Source organism: Canis lupus, chromosome 28 (genome assembly GCF_011100685.1).
Source record: "Canis lupus familiaris isolate Mischka breed German Shepherd chromosome 28, alternate assembly UU_Cfam_GSD_1.0, whole genome shotgun sequence".
NCBI classification, from domain to species: Eukaryota; Metazoa; Chordata; class Mammalia; order Carnivora; family Canidae; genus Canis; species Canis lupus.
This window is the reverse complement of record NC_049249.1, coordinates 28,210,643-28,237,656: the sequence shown is the minus strand read 5'-3', so window position 1 is coordinate 28,237,656 and position 27,014 is coordinate 28,210,643. Positions and strand designations below refer to the sequence as shown.

The following is a 27,014-nucleotide window of genomic DNA, read 5'->3' as shown; positions in this document are numbered from 1 at the left end:
AGGTTCCCTGAGTCTGTGGCATATGAATAAGAGTGTGTGAGGGGTGTGTGGGGGTGCATGTGAGGGTGTGTGTGAGAGTGTGTGTGTGTGTGTGTGTGTGTGTGTGTGTGAGGCGGTGTGAGGGGTGCATGTGCTACAGAAAAGGGCTCAGTCCCAATGTGACTGAATGAGGCGTGGGACAGCACAGCACGCATGGGATTACAAAATGATCCCAAATAAAATGATTTCAGGGTTGCTCAGAGTGAGGAATTGGAGGGAACCCTAAAATTGCCAACTCCTCCCCCCACTCCAAGAACTCCCGGGAAACCTGGCTGGGCCCTGACTTGGGAAAATCTGCCGGAGGGAGGGGATGGGAAGCACCATTATTGAGACTACAGGGAGCAAGTCATCACCAGCTGGCATCTGAGCTGCAAAGACCGTAGAGCGTACAAAGGAATCTCACATGTTTTACCTAAAAGTGAAATGAAATAGAAAAAAAAAAAGGCTTTCCCCAAGAAATGATCACCCTTTGGTTTGCGGGTTGAAGATGATTAGAAGAGCATGAATTTCAAGGTCTTTTTGAGATGCCGTCTGGCGGGGCCTCCTCTAATGGAAACGCACATTTCCTCTGGCTCAGCAAGCCACCCCGGACCCCTGGCTGCCATCAGACCCCAGGGGAGGGCCACCGTGATCATCTCTAATCTATAATAATAGAGTAATCATCTATAATAATAGACTAATAGGTATTAGTCTCTAATAATAGCAACATCAAACCAAACTGAGCCAACAACAAGACCAAGTGAAGCCTGCTTGGAAATGACCTCAATGTCCATCACCTGGAGGCTGGTGAATAAAATCACGGTTACTACAGAGTGAACTGGTATGTCCCCCAAATTCACTTGTTGATAACTAACCTTCAATGTAATGGCATTTGGGGGTAGGGCCTTTGACAGGTGATTGCAGCTAAACAGTGGGGCCTTCCCCACCAATGACATCATGATGTAACGAGTACTAATATGGGGCTCCCAAAGAGGGACACAGGACAACAGAAACCAGGAGAATCAAACATTTTAATGAAGACATCAGCTCATATTCTCTTAGCAGAGATGCTCTCACAAGACAGCAGCTTCTTTCCAGAGAACACTGTTCAGTTCTTGCACATGGAGGGGTGAGGAGGGGGTGGCCCAAGGGGCACGCCTGAGGGGCGAGGGTAGTTTCTAGCCAGCTAACCACTTGACCTGTGTTAAGACAGGTGCGAGCATGGAGGGCAGATGTGGGATTGCTCAAGATAAGTAAGATGTTTTTGGAGACTGTAGATTAGAAAAAAGAGGAAATATGAAGCAGGGAAGAGAAACTTCAAGGAAAGAGCAAAGATATTTCAAGGGGATTTCTATAGCATTTTGCTGCATCATGACATCTCAGCTTCTTTCTAGGCTACTGGGACTGTGTCCTCACTGGCCTCCCCCTGGGCCCCTCCAGTGCATTCTCCCCACACACTGACAGTGACCAATCTGAAATGCAACTCTGATTGTCCCTTTTCTGTCTAAAGCCTTTCATGGCTCCCCACTGCCTTCATAACAAAGCCCAATCTTTCCAAGTAGTCATGAGACCCTTCATGGTGTGGCAACTCAGGGCCTCTCTCTCTCTGCTCACCTTCTACCCTACACTTGGAGAAGTGAGCTGCCGCCCTTTCCAACCTCCCCAGCTCTCCCTGTGCCAGCTGCTCCCTCACCACTGGGCCTTTGCACAACCATAGACCCACTGAACTCCCTGCCTTTTCCCCCATGATCTCTTTCTAATCCTCACAACTACCCTGGGAGGAGGGCATCGTTATCCTAGTTTCAGAGAGGAGACTGACTCTTGGAGCCCTGAAGTCCCCTACCAAGACCACATGGCTTTCAAAGCAGAGGAGCCAGGTGTTTTTTGTTTTTTTTTTTAAGATTTTATTTATTCATAGAGACACACAGAGAGAGAGAGGGGGGCAGAGGCACAGGCAGAGGGAGAAGCAGGCTCCATTCAGGGAGCCCGACATGGGAGTTGATCCAGAGTCCCCAGGATCAAACCCCGGGCTGCAGGCGGCGCTAAACCACTGAGCCACCTGGGGCTGCCCAGGAGCCAGGTTTTTAAAACTAGGCCTCTCTGATGTCTGTGCCCCATCCAGAGATGACTGTCACCAGGGCTGGCAGTCTCAACATGATGTGAACATATACTCAGCACAGGAACGACTTATCCAATTATTGCACCACCTTACAGAACCCTGATGCCAGGTAGTTTTCTCATGGGAAAGAATCAAGAAGGATCTAGAAAGACAAATACTGGGGCAGCCTGGGTGGTTCAGCCCTTTAGTGCTGCCTTCAGCCCAGGGCGTGATCTTGGAGATCCAAGATCGAGTCCCACATCCTGCTCCCTGCAGGAAGCCTGCTTCTCCCTCTGCCTGTGTCTCTGCCTTTCTCTCTCTCTCTCTCTCTCTCTCTCTCATAAATAAATAAAATCTTAAAAAAATAAAGACAAATACTGTAGGATTCCACTTATATGAGGTCCCTAGAGGAATCAAATTCAGAGACAGAAAGAATGGATGTTGCCAGGGGTCGGGGGTGGGGAGTGAGGGGGGTAGCGTTTAGCATTTCATAGGTGAGAGCTTCAATTTTGCAAGACAGAAGTAGTTCTGGAGATGTGTGGTGAGTGGGTGATGGCTGTGCAACAACGTGAACACACTGGACACCACTGAATCGTAAGCCTAGAAATCATTACGATGTTAAATTTCGTGATGTGTATTTTACCACAATTTTTAAAAAATTAATTACATAATAAAAGTTACCAAGTTAGTAGGAAAAAGTAAAGTTGGGGCCTAACACTCAGAAATTTGGTCAATCATGCATTTAAAAGAGAGATAGGAACCTAAGAAAAATGATAGCATGGTCTTACATGGTGATGGTTAAAAATACACAAATACTAAATAAATACAGAACCTCACTTTGGGGACGCCTGGGTGGCTCAGCGGTTGAGTACCTGCCTTCAGCTCAGGGCGTGATCCCGGGATCCGGGATCGAGTGCTGCATTGGGTCCCTGCAGGAGCCTCCTTCTTCCTCTGCCTGTGTCTCTGCCTCTCTCTCTTTCTCATGAATAAATAAATTATGTAGATATAGATATAGATGATATAGATATAGATATAGATATAGATATAGATATAGACATAGACATAGATATAGACATAGATAACCTCACTCTGAAGGAGAAAAAGAAAGATCCAGAATGGAGGTGCTCAAACTTCTTGGTTTCAAGACCCCTTTATACTCTTAAAGCAGTAGGAACTCCAAAGAACTTGCATTCATATGCCTTCTATTTTCTGCATCCAAAATCAAAAAGGAGAAACATTTAACAAACTAGCAGGCACAAGCACACATTCACCAGCCATCAGGGTGATGATGTCATCACAGGTCATAAAGCTTCTGAAAAAGTCCACTACACACTAGTGAGAGAACGAAAGGGGAAAAGGCCAACAGTGTCACAATGTTCTAGTGTGCAAATAGTTTTGACCTTGCGGATCTCCTGAGAGGGTCCAGCAGATTTGCAAACATTCCCAGGACCGGCTTGGAAGATTTATGATCTCTTCTAGAACTAACGTAGGGTCTTCAGTGGGGCTGTGGAGAGGACGGGTAAGGGGGCGGTGAGGTTATCCCAATGCACAGTCAGGAAGGACCCCTGAGGAACTCCAGGGAGGCTGGTGGATGCGGAGAACCGCTGGCGAGGCTCAGCCATGCCCATGTGACCGGTGCACCGCGTCCCCTGTCGCTCAGCAGCTGGATGCAGGCTGCCCACACTCAGGTGCTTCCTGGGAGGACACACACCTTCTGGATCCTACCCAGGCCTCTGGGCAGCTGCCAATCTCCCCAGCTTACTCCCATAGTTACAGCAGGAAGGGGCAGTTGTCTGAAAGTGGCTTTGCAAAGCCTTGCCCTGCGATGCTCCCGCAGATCCCACACGAGCCGCAGCCAGTTTAATAAGGCTGATTTAAAAACAAAAACAAATCAGCTTATTGTCAGTGTGAAATGAGTTGTGTTCGGCCTTAATCCCCTGTGGTCAGCCGGCACTCAGAGGCTACCCCAGCTGTCCCGGTCCCCGCAGACCGCCTTAGTGAAGGTTACGTCCTCTTTTTAATGACAAGAAGCAGAAATCCAGTAATGCATTCAGTGCAGTGAAGACTTAATCCCAAATATCATTTTTACTCATATGAGGAAAGTTAACTCGCTGAAGATTCAATTCAACAAACACCGTCTCCGAATTGAGGTCATCCATTTACTTAATTGTAACATTGCTCCGTCCTATACCAGCTTCTGACCAACCCCCAGGTCGAGGCTCTCTGTTGGGTTTTATTCACCAGACTTTCTGGTCGCCTTCTGGTAAGTGAAGTCAGGGCAGGGAAGGCACTGGCAGGGTGCCCCCGCTGATGCCAAGTGGAGCTCCCTGCACACCCAGGCATTTATGGGTCGGGAGGGGGGTCACAGGCATGGGGAAATCAAAGACATGCCCTTTTGGGAATGCTAGGGGGGTCCAGGACCATATGGGGGGAGATGGTGGAAGGGCCATGGAGCATAAAAGGAGGAGCCCTACACTGCAGAGTGGGCGCTGTGCTAGGGTTCTCCAGAAACAGAACCAATAGGAAGTACCCATAGAGAGAGATTCGTTATGATAAGGAATTGGCTCATAGGATGATGGAGGCTGACAAGTCCCAAGACCTGCACATTGGGTGGGCAAGCTAGAGACCAAAGAAAGCCAAAGGTGGAGTCCAGTCCAAGTTGGAAGGCCTCAGAACCAATGATGTAAGTTCCAATCCAAAGGCTGGCAGGCTCACGACCCAGGAAGAGCCAGTGTTTCAGTTGGAGTCTGAAGACAGACAGACACTGCTGTCCCAGTTTGATGGCAGTCAGGCAGGAGGAATTCTCTCTTGCTCAGAGGAGGGTCAACCTTTTGTTCTACTCAGCCCTTCAACTGATTGGATAAGGCTCACCCACATTAAGGAGAACCATCTTTGCTTTATTTAGGCTACTGATTTAAATATGTTAATCTCATCCAAACACATCCTCACAGAAATACCCAGAATGGTATTTGACCAAATATCTGGGCACCCTGTGGCCCAGTCTATTTGATACATAAATTAACAATCACAGGCACTCAAAGAAAAAGAGACAAAGATTATCTCTGAATCATGAGGGATAGGGTGGTGCTCTCTCCGAAGCACAGGAGAGCTGAAAACTGGGTGCTCTATCTCAGAATGGTGGTGTTTCTGAGGCTGGGACTCTCTCAAGTCCTGTAGCCTGGGGGGGCATGATATGAAGATGAGCTAACTTTGTAGCATCTACAGGGCCTGGACCATTAGACGACCATTAGAGGACCATTGTTCCTCTGGGCAACAATCACCACTCCCAACGCTGGGATCAAGGAGGATCTGTCCCCAGCTGCGAGGCCTTTCAAGACAAGGCAACATTTTTTTTTTAATTGGAGTTCAATTTGCCAACATTTAGCATAACACCCCGTGCTCATCCCACCAAGTGCCCCCCTCAGTGCCCATCACCCAGTCACCTCATCCCCCCGCCCACCTCCCCTTCCACTACCCCTTGTTCGTTTCCCAGAGTTAGGTGTCTCTCATGTTCTGTCACCCTCACTGATATTTTCACTCATTTTCTCTCCTTTCCCTTTATTCCCTTTCACTAATTTTTATATTCCCCAAATGAATGAGAACATTTAATGTTTGTCCTTCTCCAATTGACTTACTTCACTCAGCATAATACCCTCCAGTTCCATCCACATTGAAGCAAATGGTGGGTATTTGTTGTTTCTAATGGCTGAGGAATATTCCATTGTATACATAAACCACATCTTCTTTATCCATTCATCTTTCGATGGACACCGAGGCTCCTTCCACAGTTTAGCGATTGTGGACATTGCTGCTAGAAACATCAGGGTGCAGGTGTCCCGGTGTTTCATTGCATCTGTATCTTTGGGGTAAATCCCCAACAGTGCAATTGCTGGGTTGTAGGGCAGGTCTATTTTTAACTCTTTGAGGAACCTCCACACAGTTTTCCAGAGTGGCTGCACCAATTCCCATTCCCACCAACAGTGCACGAGAGTTCCCCTTTCTCCACATCCTCTCCAACATTTGTGGTTTCCTGTCTTGTTTATTTTCCCCATTCTCACTGGAGTGAGGTGGTATCTCATTGTGGTTTTGGTTTGTATTTCCCTGATGGCCAGTGATGCGGAGCATTTTCTCATGTGCGTGTTGGCCATGTGTATGTCTTCCTCTGTGAGATTTCTGTTCAAGTCTTTTGCCCATTTCATGATTGGATTGCTTGTTTCTTTGCTGTTGAGTTTAATAAGTTCTTTATAGATCTTGGATACCAGCCCTTTATCTGATACGTCATTTGCAAGTACCTTCTCCCATTCTGTAGGGTGTCTTGTAGTTTTGTTGACTGTTTCTTTTGCTGTGCAGAAGCTTTTTATACAAGGCAACATTTTAGAGCAAAGCTTCTCCACTCCGGATTACATCTCTGTGGCTTTATTGATTAATGCTGAGTCTCCAGACAACAACGAGAGTAAAGAACATTCACCAAGAAGAAAAGAAAGGAATGAGAATTCAGAGAGCTTGCTAGGAACCAGGTTCCAGGAAACACTCTGCAAGTATCTTGTTTAACAGATGGAGAAGCCCATGGCGGCCCTCCTGTAATTAGCTAGGATTAATGGTTAATCAACATTACTGCAGACTGTGATAAGCCTGACCCTGTGCTCTATAGTCTTAACTCATTTAATCCATTAATAACATTAATTAGAATAACCCGAAGGTAGGAACCATATCCTTCCCATTCTACAGTTGAAGTAAGTGAGCCTCACAGGCATGAACGGACATGGGGTCATGCAGCTACAGAGAGGTGGAGCTGGGGCTCAAGTCCAGATGGTCCCTCCAGAATTAACCACTTTGCTACGCCCCCTCTGCCTATAAGTGGGGCCCCCATATGGGGCCCCCTAGGTTTGAATTATACAATGGGCACATAGGGAACATGGCTGGGGGCTGGCCTGAGAGCACAGCTGAGTGGAGTGAAAAGCAGCCTTCCTGAGGGATAAGGAGAAGCAGAGCAGCATTCCAGCCTGGACCTCGCTGGCTCCCACCTTCCTCTTGCTATGGCCACAGACAGCCTCTGGAAGAGGATTACTAGAAGCTGAGGAGAAAAACAGCCCCTCAAGCTAGGCCTAGAGGGCAGTGGCAGCCCTGAGGGCAGGAGTATGGGTGCCCCCGCCTGCAGGGAGAGTTGCCATGCAGAACAGGTGGGCAGGAGGCTGTTTCCTGTCTAAGGGTCTGTTAGCCTCTTGTGTCCCACTCCAGACTCCCCTATTACATCTTAAACAATGTGGTGACAGGGACTCTGTCCTGTCTCAACACATAGCAGACAGGCCACCAAGCAGCAGCCCCTGTGCTCCAAACCGCCACAGCGATGCTCCTCAAGCCAGCTTTTTCCCCGAGGAGAATAGCTAAGTCTCCCCTTCAAGTCCAGAACAAGTGCTGAATTTTAATTCTGGATTTAATTCCATCTGGATTGAGCCAGGAGCCATTCGGAGGCGGATTAGTAGCCCTGACATTCAGCCCCTGGTCTTTGGGAAAAGTGACATAAATCACTAAGCCTGGCCCCTGTGGAGGACTCCCTATGACTCAGGTAATGCTTTTAGGGAATGACCCCTCTGGGCCAGTTTAATGTATTTTGCAGATCACTTTGCCTCCCCCCTGCTCCCTGCCCTCCCCGCCAGGAGCAGGACTCAGCAACATGATGGGGAGGCAGCCAGAGAGGAAGGACACAGCAGAATAAGAGGTTTAATACCAATTACCACAGATTCCTAAAGTGGGAAGTTTTTCTCCTCAGGGCGCTTGCTAGGCCCCAGCATATGCCCAAAGTGAAGAGTAAAGAGAGTCTGAGGAATTGGGGCTTGTGTTAGTCAGGGTTCTCTGGAAAAAACAGAACCAAGGTCTGAGAACCAGGAGAGCTGATGGTGTAAGTTCCAGGGCAAAAGTCAGCAGGCTTGATCCCCAAGAAGAGCTAATGTTTCCATTTGTTTGTTTGTTTTTTAAAGATTTTATTTATTTATTCATGAGAGACAGAGAGAGAGAGACAGACAGACAGAGAGAGAGAGAGAGAGAGATGGAGACATAGGCAGAGGGAGAAGCAGGCTCCATGCAGGGAGCCCAATGTAGGACTTGATCCCGGGACTCCAGGATCACGCCCTGAGCCTAAGGCAGATGTTTAACCGCCGAGCCACCCAGGCATCCCTAATGTTTCAGTTTGGATCAAAAAAAGGCAGAAGGAATTTTTTCTTTCTTGCAGGAGGATGAGCATTTTGTTCTATTTGGGCCTTCAACTGATCGGATGAGGCCCACCCACCGTAGGGAGGGCAATCTGCTTTCCACAGTCTGTAGATTCAAATGTTATTTCATCCAAAATCATATTCACAGACATACCCAGAATAATGTTTGACCAAATATCTGAGCCCACTCAAGTCTACACATAAAATTAACCATCATAGGGCTCGAGGTAAAAAAAAAAAAAAAAGAGGAAACATAGAATAAACACCTAAGTGCTAAGCAAGAGAAGTCACCTCTGACCCAGGAAAAGGCCTACTTATCTTGCAGCTGCTTCAGCCTGAGGCCAGAGCAGGTGTAAAGCCAAGTAGCGCCGAGTGACTGCAGAAGTGAAGAGGAGCCTGGGGAGGGACCAGGTGAGGGGATGTACAAACTATGTACAACCTGGCCCATAATCAATCAACTAATTAATTAATATGTAAATTTGATTACCTTCTATTCTTTAAAAACTATACTGAAATTTCTCTTTAGGGACAAACATTGGATTATACATCATTCATTCAACCCTTCTAATAATTCCAATTCATTTGTGGGATGATATTTTTTCCCCTTTGTTGGTGCCACCAGCTAGAAAACCCCTGTCTGAGCCATGGTTGCCTACAGGGTCTGCCTCAAACTCTTCCAAGAATGATGGTCACTAGGGTCTCTGGCACCCAGTGTTCATCACAGCCAGGCTGTAAGGTGTCCTACCCACACATCATGGCCAGGAACACACCTACCACATGGCCTGGATGTAGACAGCATCTGTCACGTGGCTGCCTGGCCTGCCCCCTACTTTGCTGCGTTACCAAAGCTGGCTGCTCTACAGTGGTGGCAGGCGTGGTACTAACCCTCACTGCCCTTATTTACTTGATGCTACCAATGGCTTCTAGCATCCTCTCCAGTATCCCCCTTAGTCCTGGTAACCTCCTCTGGACTGCCAGGGCCAAGGTTATCTGTTGGTTTATAATCTCATCAACTAGTATTTTTTATCATCCTGTATGAGAGGATTTCAATATTTTAACTACAATGAGACCTCACCAGTAAGTCCTCACTAAATCACAACCCTAAGTCAGAAGGACCTGGAGAGCATAAAGAAGTGGGTGGTAATAGAATGGGACCAAATAGGAAGGGTTTCCCTACTGACTAGACAAGAGCAGCTGAGTGGGGCAGCCCAGGAATCTAGAACAAACACCCCCCAATCTCCACTGTGGAGATGAGGAACTAACTGGAAAGAGAATCTAGAAGTACAGGTCTGCTTTGAAAATCTTCTAGACTCTGTGCACTTAGCCACCGAATGGTAAGAATTAAGGATAGAGCACTGGACATATATACCATGTACCATGCACCCATACCACGCTAGCACCCATGGAAGGCATTCTTCCAATAGTTTCCTCTACAATTCTCAAAAAAAAAAAAAAACTATTTAAAGAACATATTATTAGCTCATATTTCACAAGAGGGTGATAAAACTCCAGGAGTTTGAATTCACTTACTCATTTATCCCATAGATAAACATACCAAGTACTGTACCAAGCACTAGGTAGTAACCAACCTCAACAGACCCCAACAGCCTTCATGGAGTTTACAGTCTGGGGGGCATTAAAGAAATGAGCCCACATATAAATATACAATTGCATGTCACCGTAAAATACAATCAAGGAAGGGCCAAGAGGGCCATGAGAGGGTGACATGGGAGACCTAATATAGAACGACCACCCAGGGAAAGCAGCCTTCTGGAACCTATAGTCACCCAGCCAGTAGCGGAACCAGGATTCTAACCTAAAGCCATGTTCTCCCCCACCAGTTCCCTATCACTAAGCAAATGGGAACAGAGGGAGCATCAACTGTTCCTTTGATGTCAGTCCACATGTCTGGGACATATCTGGGGCCACTGGGGCCTGAGGTTGCCACTTTTAGATTCATACTTCTTATCCTACCTCCCCTCTTCAGTGTAAGGGGTCAGGCTAGGTCATGGGAGGCTGGTGATGGGACCATCTGGAAAATGCTGAATGGTAGCAAGATGGTTCAAGGCCCAGATTCCATTCCTGACTTTGCTACCAGCCAAGGATGAGACTGAGACATTTTGCTTTAAGTGAACTATAAGGAGTCATGCAACGATCATTGTTGCCATTTACTAAGCACCTACCACATGTCAGGAGCTAAATAGCTGCACTGAAGGAGCATTGTCATCTGTGGTTGATTGAATGACAAGCCCTGTTCTTCACTCCTCCTCGCTCCCACGCTCTTGCCATGGACTAATTGTGGGCAGACTGCTTCCTACCCCTGTCACTGGGCTCAGCCTGTGACTTACTTTAGTCACTGGATGTTTGTAGATGAGATGCAAGCAGGGCCTGAAATGGGCTTGAGCAGTCTTGTCCTGTGCTCTGCCATTGTTATGAGAAGAGATTTTCCCCAGACGGCTGCTGCCACTTTAGCTGGGCCCACAGCGAGATTCACAGAGTAGACTTGAGTCAGCCAGAGCTGCCACTTGAAGCTGAGCTGCCCAGTGCACCCAGCTACAATGATTGGCCTGGCCAGCCCTCGGAAACATTTATTGTGTATGTCACTGAAATATGGTGGTTGATTGTTACACAGCAGTGGCTAGCTGATACAGCACTTCAATCTCACTGCAACTCTATGAAATAAGTATGATTCTCTACCACTTTATAAATGAAAAAAACTAGCATTGAGGCTTCTACGTTGGCCTGTGTCATAAAATCAGCAAGTGGCAGAGTTCAGATTTAAACCTTGGACTTTCTGGAGCTAAAGTCCAAAATGTAGGTATTGGTACCTGTGCAGTAGAACCCTGCAGGGATGCGCTCCTGTGATGACAGATTCGGATATAGTATAACTGATAATAGAGCTTGGCCAATAGAGCCTGGAGCTGCCCAGGGCACAAGCTTATCCCAGTCATTTTATAAACTTATCCGTGATGTTGCCCTGCATTTCGTGTGTGTGAGTTTTTCCTCCTTTAACAGCATTATGGTGGGTCTCACAGTATTATAATTAACTAGAGATCAGGAGCAATTTCTATTTTTTATTTTATACTTTACTGTTTTTTAAGAGAGAGAGTGCATGTGAACAGGAAAGTGGAGGGGTAAAGGGAGAGGGAGAGAATCTTAAGCAGGCTCCACACCCAGCATGGAGCTGGACATGGGGCTCATTCTTGACCCTGAGATCATGTCCTGCACAGAAACCAAGAGTCAGATAGAGGGCAGGGCTGAGCCCGGACACTTAACTGACCGAGCCACCCAGACGCCCAAGAGCAATTTTTAAAATAAAACTCCAGTGCATGTGTGGGAAAGAAAGAAAGAAAGAAAGAAAGAAAGAAAGAAAGAAAGAAAGAAAGAAAGAAAGAAATAAAGAAAGACCTAGCCTCCATCCCTCCCACTCCTTCCCTCATCCCTCCCTCCTTCCTTCTTCCTTCCGTCCTTCCTTCCTTCCTTCCTTCTTCCCTTCCTTCCTTCCTTCCTTCCTGCCTTCCTTCCTCCCCTCCTCCCTCCCTCCCCCTCCCCCCTCCCTCCCTCCTCCCCCCTCCCCTTCCCTCCCTCCTTCCTCCCTCCTTCCTTCCTTCCTTCTTCCTTCTCCCTCCCCTCCCTCCCTCCCTCATCCCTCCCTCCCTCCCTCCCTCCCTCCCTCCCTCCCTCCCTCCCCTCCCTCCCCCCCGCAGCGACGCGTGAGGGATGTTTTACTTCAGAGATAAAATTCCAGGGGGGGAAGAGAATAAAAATAATAACTATTATTCATTACAGGAGCTGGAATGGAGCTGTCATTCCAACCAGGACATCATTCCAACCAGTCTAGCAGTTATAATCAGGCAAGTGGCAATGGTGACTTGATCCAGGGGTATAAGAGTTAAATGAGCAGCAGGAGAATGAGAGCAGATGCTATGACCCAAGTGCCCTAAAGCCACGCTGCAAAGAAGATAGACAAGTAAGCCAACTCAAGTCCAGTGGATTCCTCCAAATTCTTTCCTCTCATCCAAATCTCTGAGCCACAAGCACTGGATCTGAGACAGTTTGTAGTTAACTTGGCACCTCACCTCTTTTCTTGCCTGGGGAGGCGGCCCTAACTGAGCTGGAGGGAGGGTCACCAGCAGAGGCCTGTGTCCTTACAGCAGGAAGGGAGGCTCCAAGGTTAGGGCTCCTCAGTCCCCCTGGGGCTCTCCATGCAAGCTGGGCCCAGGTATGCTCCCCTCCACCTGGGTCTGGACCAGCTCCGGGTAGATGAAGGGCTGCAGACCTGGTACGAGCTTAGAGAGAATCTGGAGAGGCTTCTGGTTTTAATAGAGGCCACGCTGGGTTGGTGATGGGGGTGGAGAAACATCAGGAATTGGAATCCAGGGTAGGATTGATTTGGGTCAGAGTTTGGGCTTCCATCTTCAGCATGTAAACTGAAAGCCAAGAGAGGGGTTGATTTGTCTGCCAGGGGATGTACCAACTCTGTCCCCTTCATCCCTTCAGGCTCAGCTCTCAAGGAAGGCCTGGGGACAGGATCAGATGCCCTTGACAAGTGTCAGGCTGTCACTGATGGCAGCAGCATCTGCTTCCTACCCCCTGAAAACTCAGGAATGGACACTTGGGGAAAATAAAGGACAACCATGCAGGTCACCGAAACACACCAGGACCCCAGGCTCATTGCCCCAGACTTGGCTCCGGAGGCCAGTTCCACAGGGGTGGGGCGTGCCTCTCCCCACCCAACCATCTGGGTCACAGCTTTGTTAAGTGTTTGTTTCTGAACAGGCTGACTTAAGCAGTGACTAAGCTTGGGAGTCATAAAAGCTGGTAATAAACCTGTCAGTGAGGCTGTGGGCCAGGCCAGGATGCGGACCTCGGGTGTCTTTGCAGCTGGGCAAGGCCCCCAGGCAGTCCCTGCCTCAAATGTGCTGAAACCCACAGAGCTTGCCAGGTCCTTTCTGGTGGGCCAGGATCATCCAGCTGGGGTCCACCTTGGATAGAGGGCAAGGCTGAGCCCGGACAGGAAGAGGGGCCAAGATCAGTGTGACCGGATGACCTGGGCTCGAGCATCCTCTGAAGCCCTGTCTGAATCTATGGGCAAGAAGCCCTGGGAATTGAGGAAGGAGGTGTCTCCCTGGGGATTTCCAACTCAGCTTGTTGCAACACCTTCTGTTCCCTGTCACGGTTTTCACAAACAGTGGCCGTGAAACCCACAGTCTGAAGAGCCTGACCTCAGCTCAGTTCAGCTCAGTTCAGCCGTGTGACTGGGGCAGGAAGCATCACCTCCGTAAGCCTCAATTTTGGGCAGCTGTAAAATGGGAATGATAGTACCACCAAGCCCTGCCTGCCCCACAGGCATCTGCCAGGCTCCAATGGCAGAAAATATTCAGAGGATTCGAAGAAGGACAAAGTGCCACAGAACAGTAAGGAAAAATCTCTGAATTCAACCCATCAGACCTTTACCAAGTGCCAGCTTCATGCCAGACAATGTCTGGGCCCTGGAGAGGCAGAGACGAGGGACAGCTCTGGTTCCTGCCCTCCTCCAGCCTAGCACTCGGGGGAAGCTCGGAGGCGACAAAAATGTACTCTAGTAGCAGCACAGTAATAATATAGCTCATCAGTGCGTGCTCACCGTGGCCCCGGCTTGAGCTGACTCCTTCATCCACATCTCATCCTTGAAGAGTTACGCAGGACATGCATCGTTATTTTCATTTTGCAGGTGAGGAAATTGCTGGTGAGGTCAGGTGGGGTGAAGTCATTTGCCCAAGCTCACTCAGCTAAGAGTTGTCTGATTTCAAAATCGTTCCTCTCCGGGGGGTACACCTTTCTAGCACACACGTTTTACCTAGTGCTGCTGCTGCTTCTGCTTCTTAGGTTTTATTTATTTATTCATGAGAGACCCACAAAGAGAGGCAGAGGGAGAAGGAGGCTCCCCACAAGGAACCCGATGTGGGACTCGATCCCAGGACCCCGGGATCACACCCTGAGCCTAAGGCAGATGCTCAACTGCTGAGCCAGAGCCACCCAGGTGCCCCTTACCTAGTGTTTCCGTTTGCAGCCTTTTGCAGCAGAACTAAAGAGCTTTGTGCTCTATTATATTCGTATAGAGGGAGCATGTCTATAAGGGTCTAGAGAGAGCCCTGGTTCTGGAAGTGTGTCCTCGCCTGCTCTCCTGCCCAGGTGGGCCCCATCTCGCAGATGCGTGAGCAGCCTCCCTGTCATGTTGGTTTCCAGAAGTGGAGGTCACAGCACAGCCTGGCCCAACCTGCTCTGTATTTAAAAACAAACAGACTGGCCTCCTTTTCTTGCTATGGGATCTGGAGCAAGTTCACGCTCTTGACCACACTCTAGTGGCCTCTGGGAGAATAGTGACACCCACGTTGAGGTGCTTTCATGGGGAGGAAAGAGAAGACTGCTGCATTATGAAGCACATGGCTTCTGGAAAACCTTCACCAGCTGGTCTTCCCCTTTTCCACCCTCCTTTCTGCCTTCTCTCCTCCACACTGGTTTCCAGGTCGTCAAGGAACAGGCTGCGCTCAGCCTTCCCAGCACACTAAGCTCCTGCTCTGGAAGCTTCTCCTGCTTCTTAGAGGGCTCAGCTCAGCAGAGGCTAGCTTTTTGTACTTGTTAGAGTCAAAACATAGTGGTGATGGGGCAAGACTCATTTCCCCTGGGCTTTGGCTGCCAGGAAGGTGGAGAGACTCCTGACACTTGAGGTATCTTAGATACGGCTCCACATAGATCTCCAGGCCAAACATCGTTCATTCATTCCATCAACAAGCACCTGATGGGCCCCTGCTGCTCCGAAGGCTCAGGTTATAGAGTGAAGGCTTCCTTGCCCAAGGGGCTCCAAAAGAGACACGTGCTCCTCTGCATGCAAAAAAAGGGCTGAAAGCACTTCCAGGGAAGTCTTCGTGAGGTGCCATCGGGGTGCCAACATAGGAGAGGGAGTTCTGCATTGGCAGGAGGGAGGAGGGAGATCAGGACTGGCTTCCTGAACCGGCTCCTCAATGTATGAATTAGAGAACAAGATCTGAGTTTGCCGGTGGGGGCTTTGCAAGGTGGGGGGGAACCCACAGGTGTTCAGTGTGAGGAAGCAAAGGAGCAAGCAGAGAGGCAACTGGCTAGAGAGGTAGAAGGGGACAGATACCGAAGGATCTGTGGCTGTTCTGGGGGGTGGGGAGCCAAGACATGGGGACATGGCATGGTGAGATTCATCCCTCGTGCACCAAAGACCAGGAGGGAGGCCGGAGGTCTTGAAGCCTGGGAGCCACAGCTGGGAAGGCCTGCCCTGGAAAGTCATGCTGGTTCCCATTTCACTGGTTCCAGGCTAAGAATCCATTCATCAAGGAATAGGACTAATTAATATTACTTCCAGTATTTCACGAGAACCTTGAAGGACCAATCTCCCTACGTACACATGTGCACAGCCTGCTCAAAACTGCCAATAGCACCCCCAGAGAGCAGCTGTGTAGCCTCCTCTGGGGGGCATGCCTTGCTGCCCCTCTTTCCAGCACAGAGTGGCTTCCCCAGCTGGAAAATGGGCCTGTCGCTGAGGCCACCTCTGAGCTGCTGAGATTGCAGCTCAGCAACCCTCCCCACCTTCCTCTTCAGCACTTGGCTCCAAGATCCAACTTTCAGGTTCACATTTGTCATCTTCCCAAATCACTGGGACCCAAAAGAGAATAATAAGAAAACTAATACTCAAGTGGCGTCTTCCTGGAGAAAGGGAAAACCTGGACCCCTTGTACTTTGTTTCTGCTGCATCTAATTCAGTGGTTCTTCAACATGAGAGTGTACAGGAGACCGCTATGGGGGGGGGGGGGGCGTTGTTGCAATGCCAGTCCCCAGGTCCTACCTTCAGATATCCTAGTTCCGCCAGTCTGGAGTGGAGCCCAGACTGCATTTTAAGTTGTCCTGGGGTCAAAGGCCACACTTCGGGAAACCCGATTGTATCAGTGAAAGCATCTGATGGCCAGAAGAGAAGAACTCTGAGTTTGCCTTAACTCTGCCGGAATCCCGGCCTCCAGCAAGGGAGGGCGGGCCGATTATGGCTGCCTCTCCAACAGCCATCCCCATCCCTGGTCCACCACCCCACCTTCTTTCTTGCTACCTAGAAGCCCAGCTCTGTTCAGGAACCAGGCAACCATGTGTTTCATGGCAGGCCACCCCCTTCCTGCTCTAGCTCCAGAGCCCCAGAGAAGAAACCTGGTTGGTCTACATGAAGGGTTTTCAACCCTGACTGTGCAGTAGAGTGCCTGGGGAGATTTTAAAGGTACCCCTGGGTGGATCTGAGATCAGGTAAAACAAGAGTCTCTAGAACTGGGACCTGGATATAGGTACTTTTTTTTTTTATTTTTAACTCTCCAGGTGATTCTAATGTGCAGCCTTTGTTAACCACCAAACCAATCACAGTAGCAATTCCATTCTCCCTGCTGGTGATTGACTTAAGAATGCACACATGGCACAGTTATGGCATAAAAGGAGACGTGGAAGGAAGTCTGCTCCATATTCTTCAAAAGGGATGTGAGGAAAAGGTATGTCTTCTGACCTTGTGGCCTTTGGACATGGTTGTGTGAGATTGATGGCAACCATCTTGTGACCGCGAGGGACAAGCTTGCAAAGGTCAATACTGTAGTTCCGCTTTATCTGCAGTTGTACCTTCTGTGGCTTCGGTTACTCACAGTTAACCACAGTCTGGAGGCAGATGATCCTCCTCCTGACATATTGTCAGCAGGTCCATAGTAGCCTGACACCGTTCCAATGTCTGTGTCGCTCACCTCACTCCATCTCAGCACATGGGCATTTTATCATCTCAAACCATCGCAAGAAGAAGGTGGTGGTAGTTCAATAAGATACTTTGAGAGGGACAGGCTACACTCACATAGCTTTTATTACAGCATATTTTTATAATTCTAGTTTATTATTAGCCGTGTTATTCTCTTACTGTGCCGAGTTTATGAGCCTTGTCATAAGCTGATAGGGAAAAACCTTGTTATATAGTATTCAGGACCATCTGTGATTTCAGGGATCCACTGAGGCCTTGCAATTATCCCCCATGGGCAAAGTGGGGATACAGTACACTGAGGATGGATTAGCAAAAATACGGTGAGAACCTAGGTCTTGCATTTGCCATTGAAGCATTGCATTTGATATTGAACTGTGAAGTCAACCAGCCCTGGAGCTGCTCCATCTCTGGACCTCGGGTTATGTGAGAGAGTTAATATTCCTTATTGGTTAAATCACTGGCTAGATCATTCTGTTGTTGGTTTTTTCATTGTTTTGTTTTGTTGTTTTGCTAGCAAATAGCGTTTTAGATGACACAAAAAAGACAAGATTTTCTTTTTGTTTTTTTTTTAAAGGTTGTATTTATTTGAGGGAGAGAGAGCACACACGCCCAAGAGTGGGAAGAGGGGCAGAGGCGGAGGGAGAGGGAAAGGGAAAGTCAGAAATCTTAAGCAGACTCTACATGCAGTGCAGAGCCCAACACGGGACTTGATCCCACAACCCTGAGCTCACAACCTAAGCTGCAACCAAGAGTCAACGTTCAACCAATTGAGCCACCAGGTGCCCTGACAAAATAGTCTTTAGATGACACAAAAAGACCAAGATGTTCTTGGTTCCGATTGCCCTTACAATGATGCCTTTCTGATCTTTTGGTGATGAATATCCAAATGGCCTTTCCGCAGCATCTACACTGAATTTGGCTTCCTTAGCGTTCCAGAGAGAACCCAACACCTTGTTGATTAAGCCTATGGGGTCTGGCCCTGAAGTCAGCTTGAGTTCAGGTATGTGCTCCATCATTAATCAGCTACGTGACTTCTGAAATTTCTGAAATTATGTAAGCTTCCTCAGCCTCAGTTTGCTCATCTGTAATTTGGGGATCATCTTACCTATTACCTTTTTCGGGTTTGACATATGGATTTAATGAGATAATATTGCAAAATAAAATGCAAAAATCCATTTAACAACAATATTGGTGCCTATAAGTGTTACTACTCAGTATTGAGTCAGACACAGGGAGTCTGAATTATGAGAACACTCCTGACTTCTCTGTAAAGATAACTCAGTAGTAAAACTAGCTGCCTTTGTATGTTTATAATTGTTAAAGTCAAGAGAAAGCCTTTGCCAAGCTCTCTCGATTCTTATCTCAAGCAATGTGGTCTCCATGGCTCTTCCAGGGAACGGAACTAGCATAACTTGCTACATCCTCTAACAAAAAAGAGACGAGGGATGATCCATGGTACAGTTACCTGGGCACAGCATCCATATACGTGTCACCACAAGCCGTTCTTGCTGCTGCAAACTTGAATACTCAGAGGTCTAGGGTGCCTGTTTCCTGACACATGATTCATCAGGCTCAAGATATCCCACAAAGATGCCTGTCTATCCATGTGTGTCTGTGATGTCTGTCACCATGGTACTCAGGAATGCTTGGAGCTGCTGCCATTTTTTCAAATGTGGGTGAAAGTGGCTTCCTGGGCTCGGGGGCCTCTCCTGGTAACGTGTGGCTGATAGGCTTAGGACCAGTCAAGGCAAGAAGTAGGTCTTCCTCTTCTGGAACATCCTGATCCCAGGCATGCACCCGAGTTACACATTCAAGGAGTTCCTAGGCCTACCCTACCTGCTCAGGAGCAGAGCCCTTTCCCCAGCCCCCATCGCCTGCAGTAGGTGTGAGCAGTATCCAGGCAGAGGGCCCCCCGGTGCTGAAGATATCCGCCTGGGCTCCCTGGGGCTCCAGCCTTTACGTTGGCCTTGCCAACAACCACATGCTCACTACACTGTTCAGCATGGCTGGTTCTGAGGGGTAAGATGAGATCTGAGGAGGCGAGTATGTTCATGTTTTACTTTAATCACATCTGGTCGAATTTCTTGCGGTGAAAATGTGTTCTGTGGGGGCGTCTGGCTGGCTTAGTCGTTAAAGCATATGATTCTTGATCTCAGGATTGTGAGTTCGAGCCCCATGTTGGGTGTAGAGCTTACTTGGAAAAAAAGAAAAGAAAGAAGAAAGAAAAGAAAAGAAAAGAAAAGAAAAGAAAAGAAAAGAAAAGAAAAGAAAAGAAAAGAAAAAAGAAAAGAAAGAAAAGAAAAGATGTCTGTGAAATACTTCTTTTCTTCCCTTAAAATGAAGGTAGGTGGGGCCAAGGGACCCTTCCATGCCTGGTCTACAATGAGAGTTTCCTGTTGACCTAACTCAGACGGGCACTTGGCAGCTTGGGGGAGGGAGTGGTACCCAGTCGCCTTCTTCTCCTTCCCTTCTTGCTTCCAGACACTGGATCTGTACCCACAGGCTGAACTCACCTTTGCCCTTACAAGTCTTGTTTATTCTATGAGGCTTGTTCCGAGGCTACACTCAGACCCTGACACCAAAGCTAATCCAGACATAGCAGCTGGATGAAGCCAAAAGTTGCCACCAGTTGATTCTCTTTTCTATGTGTCTCCTGGCCTTGCTTCAACACCATTCCTGCCAGTGCCTTTTAAGAAGATTGCACTTAAAGAAATAAAATAAAATAAAATAAAATAAAATAAATAAAAGATTGCGCTTATGATATTCCAATAACCCCCCTGAATAATAAGATATAATTATTAACACCTGTATGCCCACCACTCAGCTTAAGAAACTAAGGTTTAACCAATAATATTGAAGATGATCATACTCTCTCCTCCTCCTCAAAGTAACCTGAATTTGGTGCCCCCCATACATCAATTGAGATTAAATCTGACTACAAATAACAGAAACCATGAAACAGGGGCTTAAGGGAGGGAGAAGTATATTTACCTTTGTAAAAAGATCTGGAGGGAATCAGCCCACGGCTGCTGTGGGAGCTCCGTGAAGTTCAAGAAGCAGCCAGCCTAAGTGCCACAGCTTGCAGCGGGGATTCTTCCTCCCAGACCAAGATAGCTGCCAAGCTCCAGCCGTCTTGTCTACTCCTGAGCCAGTTGGAAGGAGAGGAGAAGGAAAGAAGGGCATGTCACCTGCCTGAAGCAGCTTCTTGAAAGTTTGCCAGCTATCATTCCTTTACATCCCCCTGGCCGGGCTTAGTCACGAAACCATACGCACAAAAGAAGCTGGAAGCTGTAGTTTTTATTCTAGCTGGCCCTGTGCCCAAACAAATGTCAAAAGTCTCCTTCTAAAAGGGAAACAGTGAAATTAGGAGATACCTAGGGGTCCCTGCCTCATCATAGCCTTATCCATATGCCAGCTAAGGACCTTAAATTATTGAAGATGCCTTTAAAAAAAAAAAAAAAAAGAACTCTTCTATATCTTTAGTGTACTTCAATAAAAAGTATGCAAATAAGAGGCACTTGGGTGGCTCAGCCAGCTTAGCGTCTGACTCTTGGTTTTGGCTCAGGTCATGGTTTCAGGTTTGTGAGATCAAGTCCCACATTGGGCTCCGCACGGAACGTGGAGTCTGCTTGAGATTTTCTGCCCTCCTCTGCCCCCTCCTCCCCCGGCCACTCGTACACTCTCTCTCTCTCTCTCTCAAATAAATAAGTTTTTTATTTTTTTAATATTTTATTTATTTATTCATAGAGATGCAGAGAGAGAGAGGCAGAGATACAGGCAGAGGGAGAAGCGGGCTCCATGCAGGGAGCCCGACGTGGGACTCGATCCCGGGTCTCCAGGATCACGCTCTGGTCTGTAGGCGGTGCTAAACCGCTGTGCCACCCGGGCTGCCCTAAATAAGTTTTTTAAAGTATGCAAATAGGTAAGCTCAATGAATTTCACAAATGGATCCAGATGTAGAATGTTACCGACACCCCAGGTAGCCTCCCCCCCATAACAAAAACATAAAGTCCATTATTAAATAAAATCCCAGGTTAGAAGCTCTCTCATTCAGTGCGGGCTCGTGAGCAATGAGTCTGCGTTACCCCTCAGTCTCAGAGGGCTATGTTCCACTTTCTCATCAGTAAGTATTTCCCCTGTTGAATGAACAGAAACAGAAGTTGAACTTCCCCGAAGAGAGATCCTGACTAGAATGTGTCCATGGGTTTGGTTACAGCAAGCATGTTAGATACATGGCACCTAGCACACATGGTGACGGCATCGAGTCACAAAGCCACTCGTGCTGCCCTCCCCGTGCCTGGATCTGCCCCTGATGGGAGGCGTGTGATAACACCCGAACATGGCCCTTGAACCAGCTCTGCTTTAGGTTTCTCGTCCGCAAAATGAGGATAATATTGTTGCCGTGACCAAAGAGGAAGATGTGGCCAAGGTGGTCTGTAAACACAAAGTTCTATGGAAAGACATTGCCCATTCCTCTCTGAGTTCTGCCTCTACGGCCATCCCCCCACAAGTGCTCCATCTCTGTTGGTACCCCAGACTCCCAAGGAGGAGACACCGCCACCCCCATCGCAGAGCTGAAGAAACAGCCGGTTGATGGAGCCAAGGGCTTGTTATTTTCCCGTTCTCAACTGGATCTGAGTCCTGACCCCTTCGGCCCGTGTTGCAGCAGCCCTCCCCCGGATTTCTGGAACACTCGGGCTTGATTCCATCTTTCACTTTTGCGCAGCCTTTCTCCCTCCTGTTCTCCCTCCTCGTACTGTGCCTGCCCATATATATTTAGCTCTTTTAACCCTGCTCCATTAATCATTCGTGCAAGTTGAGTCCCTGAAAATGTTTCCCCTGAACTCCTTCCAAACTGTATCTAAAATACTTACCTTGCAGTAAATGTATCATCCAGGGTGTCCCGGCTGCCTCCATTACCAGGAGGAGACAGTAGGGACACTGCGAGGAGCAGAAAAGGCGGGGCCCTGGCACTCTGTGTAGAGTCCTCTGTGTCCCCCTGGCCCCCTCCCCAGCTTCTTTTTCTAAAGATGCTGACACAGCATTGAAGGCCTAACGTGTAATTTATTCCCAGTCTTCACCATAGCAGTATAATCTGGTGATGAAGGGTTTGGACTGTAGCATCTGAGAGCCTGGGTTCATATCCCGGCAGCTTCATCATGTCTCTGCCTTGGGATCTTGGCCAAGTCACTTAATTTTCTGAGCCTCCACATCCTCAGCTACAAAATGGGGATGATAAGCATTGATTGACCTCCCTGGGCAGTAATGAGAAGTAAAAGGGCTAAAGCCTACGCAGTTCTCAGCAAGGTGCCTGGTACTTGGTAAGTGCTCGGTAGACTGAGCTGCGGTGGCTGTATTTCCTGCGGCCTACCCTGTATCCATTCTTTTTGTTGTCATTATTAGCAGAGCCCTGGTTTTATGCCAGGTGCCAATACACCTCAATTTAAAAAATACTGATGCTAGCTTTTTCTGGCTTCCCTTGAAGCCAGATAGTCATGTGACTTGGTTCTTTTTTTTTTTTTTTAAGATTTTATTTATTTATTCATGAGAGACACAGAGAGAGGCAGAGACACAGGCAGAGGGACAAGGAGGCTCCCTGCGGGAAGCCCGACGTAGAACTCGATCTCAGGACCCCAGGATCACGCCCTGAGCCAAAGGCAGACGCTCAATCACTGAGTCACCCAGGTGCCCCACATGATGTGGTTCTTGCCAGGGAGACAGCCACTGGAATCCCAGCTGGTGCTCCCAGGAAAGGTTTTGAAAGGGAACAGATAGAATTGGTGTGTGCCTATCTGCCTTTCTCCCCTTCCTTCTTTTTCTTGTTTAGAGTACAAATGTGATGTCTGGCACTTCAGCAGCCATGTTTTGACTAGGAGCCAAATTTGAGAATGGCAACCATGAGTTTGGAATGATAGAATAGAAAGAGGAAAGGAGCCTGGGTCTCTTCTCCCAGATAATGCCACGGAGCTGCCACATTAGCCCTGCAGTGCCTGCCTATGGACTTTGTTACCAAATCAATGAATAAATAAATAACCCCCAATCTCCTTAAGCCCTTATTTGTCAGGTTCTCATTACTAGCAGCCGTACACTATTCCTAGCTGCTGCAAGCGTTAAACTCCTTCAGATGAGGGGTAATTCCAGTCAGAGACTGATGGGTAGTTGTCAACTGTGTGCTGCAGAAGCCAGGGGTTCTACAGAGTGACGCCCTCTCAGACCCAAGACTGGGCAGGGGGTGGGGGGCAGTATGGTACCATGCTGCTTTTCCCTACCCCATCTTTTTTTCCAACTTTCTTTTAATATATTATACAGGGAGAGAAGCGAAGCGGCCTAGTTCATTTTTGTGTAAAGGACCAATTCCAGGGCAAAAAGTAATAATAATAATAAAAAGTTTGGAAACCTCTGTTCCTGTCCAACCCCTTCATTTTACAGATGAGTGATCTGAGGCTCCAAAAGTGAGGTCATTTGCCCAGTCAAGCTCAGCCAAGCAAAGCCAAGAGGAGAACCTAAGTTTTCTGCTCTTTCCGGGGCCCCTGCCAAGGGCTGGACCTGCCATAAAAAAACCCAAAACAAAACAAAAGGCAGATTCGAAGAGTTTACAACCACTCACAAAGCCCCCACCACCTGAGCCCTGATGGGCTGTCCACTCTGGGGGGAATGGACAGACCAGCCAGTTAAAACTGGTGAAGGCTGGGAATGCCCTTTCAGGGCCTTGGGCAGCCAGTCCGCCCTCCTGCCGAGACAAAATTGGACCCAGTTCCTCTTCTCTCTCCACAGAAGTTTGTTTATTTTCTTAAAAGCACCCCCACACTAGATGTGTGGAGCGAAGGGGGTGAATGGATGGTGTGAAATTCTCAGGACTTGGGGTTCTTCATCCCATTCTTACAGTTTTCCTTTTCACAATGCTAGCTTAATCAACTCCAGATCAATGGCTGTGAAGTTGCAGCTGGAACCACCTCCTCATTCAAGGTCAACCCAGTTCTACAGCTGGGTTAACTGTGGGAGGGCGGGGAGAGAGAGCATTTATCATGGAGCCCATAAAATAAGTGTTTAGAGGCCCCATCATTTGGTTTGCCATTTGGGCACACTTGAGTGGAATAACCAGATGTAAAAACAATTCAAAATATCTCATTCTAGGACTTGAACTAGAAACTCTTTTTCTCATCCTTTCATCTGATCTCTCCTTCCATCTACCCACCCAAGAAATATGTATTGAGCACCTCCTCATGCATCTAGCACCGGCTCAGAGGAAAACAGGGGGGTGACTGAAAATTAGCCAAGTATATAAACAAGTATACAAAGAGCCTGTGGAGCAGCCCGGAGGAGGCCCCCTGCACCGCCTCCAGGGGTAGACAGGACAATGCAGCCCCACCCCCAGCCCCAATTTATCGGATGTTTGCTTGTTATTAAGTGCCCAGCGTTCAGTGCTCAACACTGGATTCTCTTGCTTAACTCTTTTTGGAAACAAGCTTTCTTCTGTCCCTCAAGTTCCAAGCACCCAGTGGCAGAGAGGAGCCCCACAAGCTCTCAGGGAAATCCCCATTATCAGAGAGAGCTCAGCAGCACTTCCCTGGGCAAGACCCAAGGCTGCTTAAAGACTCTTATTTGTAAACTGGGAAGATTTCAGAACAGCTGTAGATCCAAAAGAAATCAGCACGATTCGATCTTTCATAAACTCATTTGGCAACTATTCTAAAAGACAGTGGAGGGGAACCAGAATTGACACTCTCCTTAGAATCAGAGACCTAAATTCAAATACTCCTTCAACCACCCCTGCCTCCCTTCGCAAAGCCCTTCACTTACTGAGCTTCATTTCCTAGTGATAACACTATTCCACTCATGGAATTGTTAGGAGGATTAAAAAAACAAAACAAAACAAAACAAAAAAAAACCAACCCTGATGCTCAGCACATTTCTGGCATAGAGCAGGGGCTCCACGGACAATGACTGAATCTGCCTTGGGGCACAGTGGCTTAGGCCAGAGGCACTGAGGGTCTGCCCTGAGGGTAGGCATTAAGGATGGAAACAAGGGCTGTGAAAGACAGTGAAGTGCTAAGATTGGTGGGACTTGGCCAAGTACCCAGATAGAGCAGGAACAACCATCGCAAGGGGAAGGAACTAGGAAAAGCTTGGGAGACTTGCTGGGGTGGTGCCATTAATAAAGACTGGGACACCAGAGAGGCTTAGCTCGGGGGTGCCGGTGGGCCGACTAGGTAGACATCGGTAGGCATCTGGCTACTGGGGACGGTAGAAATTATCCACGCAGTGGTGGAGTCGAAGCAGTGGGTGTGGGTGATCTCTTGTAGGAGACATCTCCCATTTTTCACTATCCAGCATATACACACACACATCACTTTGAAGAACTGCTCCTCCTCCTCTCCCATCATGGGCATCTGGCAGGACCACCATCACTGCACTCTGTGCCACCATGGACAAGAGTAGACAACAGGCCTGGGTCTACTTGATCCTGGCACACTGCTGCATGACTGTGCCCATGTTGAGTGTTCAACCCAACACAGGGTGCTCAGAGTCCTTCCTCAGGACTTTTAATTTGGAATTAGAAAAGAGCTTTGTCTTTGGGTCCCAAGTAGGAAGAAGTTGAGAGCTGCCAGGTGCCATCTTCTGTGGTATGTGAAGACAGCTAAGGTGCTGGAGAGAATAAGCCAAGCAGAAGCCAACAGAATCGAGGAATCGAGAGAAGGAAAATCCTGACCACAATGTGTTCCTGATTCCAGCCCCCAAAATCTCCAGAGCTGCTGTGCTTCCTTCAGTTCTTTGAGCTACTCCAGGCATGGAAGTTGTGCAATTCCCTGTTCATTCAACTCACCTTAAGCTAGGTTTCTGTCTCTTGCAACCCAAAGAGCCTTGGTTAATTTGGCTCTCAAAGACAGAAAGACCACATAGCTGTGTCTTTTAACACTTTACCACTCATAGACCCATTTGCGAAGCTGACGAAAGATATGATGTGTATAAAGTGTTGTCTATGGTCTTAGGGAGGGCCCATCCAGGAGCCTGCCCATCTAGGAGCCTACTAGAACCCCTGGGATGGAGGAAACAGCAGAGAGCCTAGGACTGAACACTGGAGAGCAGATCCTTTCAGAAGACAAGGAGAGACTAGGACCAGAGGAAAAGAAGCAAGTGCACAGAGGCAGAAGGAGAACCGAGAAGGAGTATCGTGATGGAAGCCAAGGATGAAATGCCCTGAGGACAGATACCACCAGTGGACTCACTGAGGGTCAAGAAAGGCTGTGGAATGTTGGGGGCTGCCTCATGGAAGCCTGGGGGAGCTCCGCAAGTGAAGCATGGGGCAGGTCCATGGAAGCCAGGCCACAGGTGTTTAAGTGTGAGTGAACCTTGAAAACATGATGCTGAGTGAAAGAAGCCAGACACGAAAGGTCACATATCCTGTGATTACATCTACATGAAATGTCCAGGGTAGAATCAGTAAATCCATATAGATAGAAAGTAGTTTTGTGGTTGACAGAGCCTGAAGAATGGAGGGAATGGGGTATGACTGCTAATTGGTATAGGCTTCCTTTTTAGGATAATGACAGTGTTCTGGAATTATATAGTGTTGCTGGTTGCATATCTAATGAATACACAAAAAAACTGCTAAATTATACTCTTATTTATCTTTTAGAGAGAATGAGAGTGTATGAGCAGTGCAGAGATAGGCAGAGGCAGGAAGGGAGAGAATCTTAGGTAGACTCCATGCCCAGCACAGAGCCTGACATGGGGCTCAATCTCATAGCCCTGAGATCATGACCGGAGCCAAAATCAAGAGGTGGATGCCTAACCAACTGAGCCACCCAGGTGCCCTAAATTATATACTTTAAAAGAGTGAATATTATGGTAAGTGAATAATACATCAAATTTTTTTTAAAGAGCAGCTAATGAGGGACAGGAAGTA

At 48.0% G+C, this 27,014-nt stretch overlaps 1 long non-coding RNA gene across 2 annotated transcripts; it reads left to right on the top strand.

The window, feature by feature from the left end:
* Positions 1-12,825: 12,825 nt before the first annotated feature.
* Positions 12,826-19,289, top strand: LOC111093058. 2 transcript variants are annotated; one of them, XR_005380660.1, is made up of 4 exons: positions 12,826-14,038; positions 16,690-16,856; positions 18,009-18,107; positions 18,501-19,289. It is a non-coding gene; the product is annotated as an uncharacterized LOC111093058 (long non-coding RNA). The 2 variants fall into 2 exon arrangements; XR_005380659.1 differs by having other exon boundaries at positions 18,009-19,289.
* Positions 19,290-27,014: the final 7,725 nt, after the last annotated feature.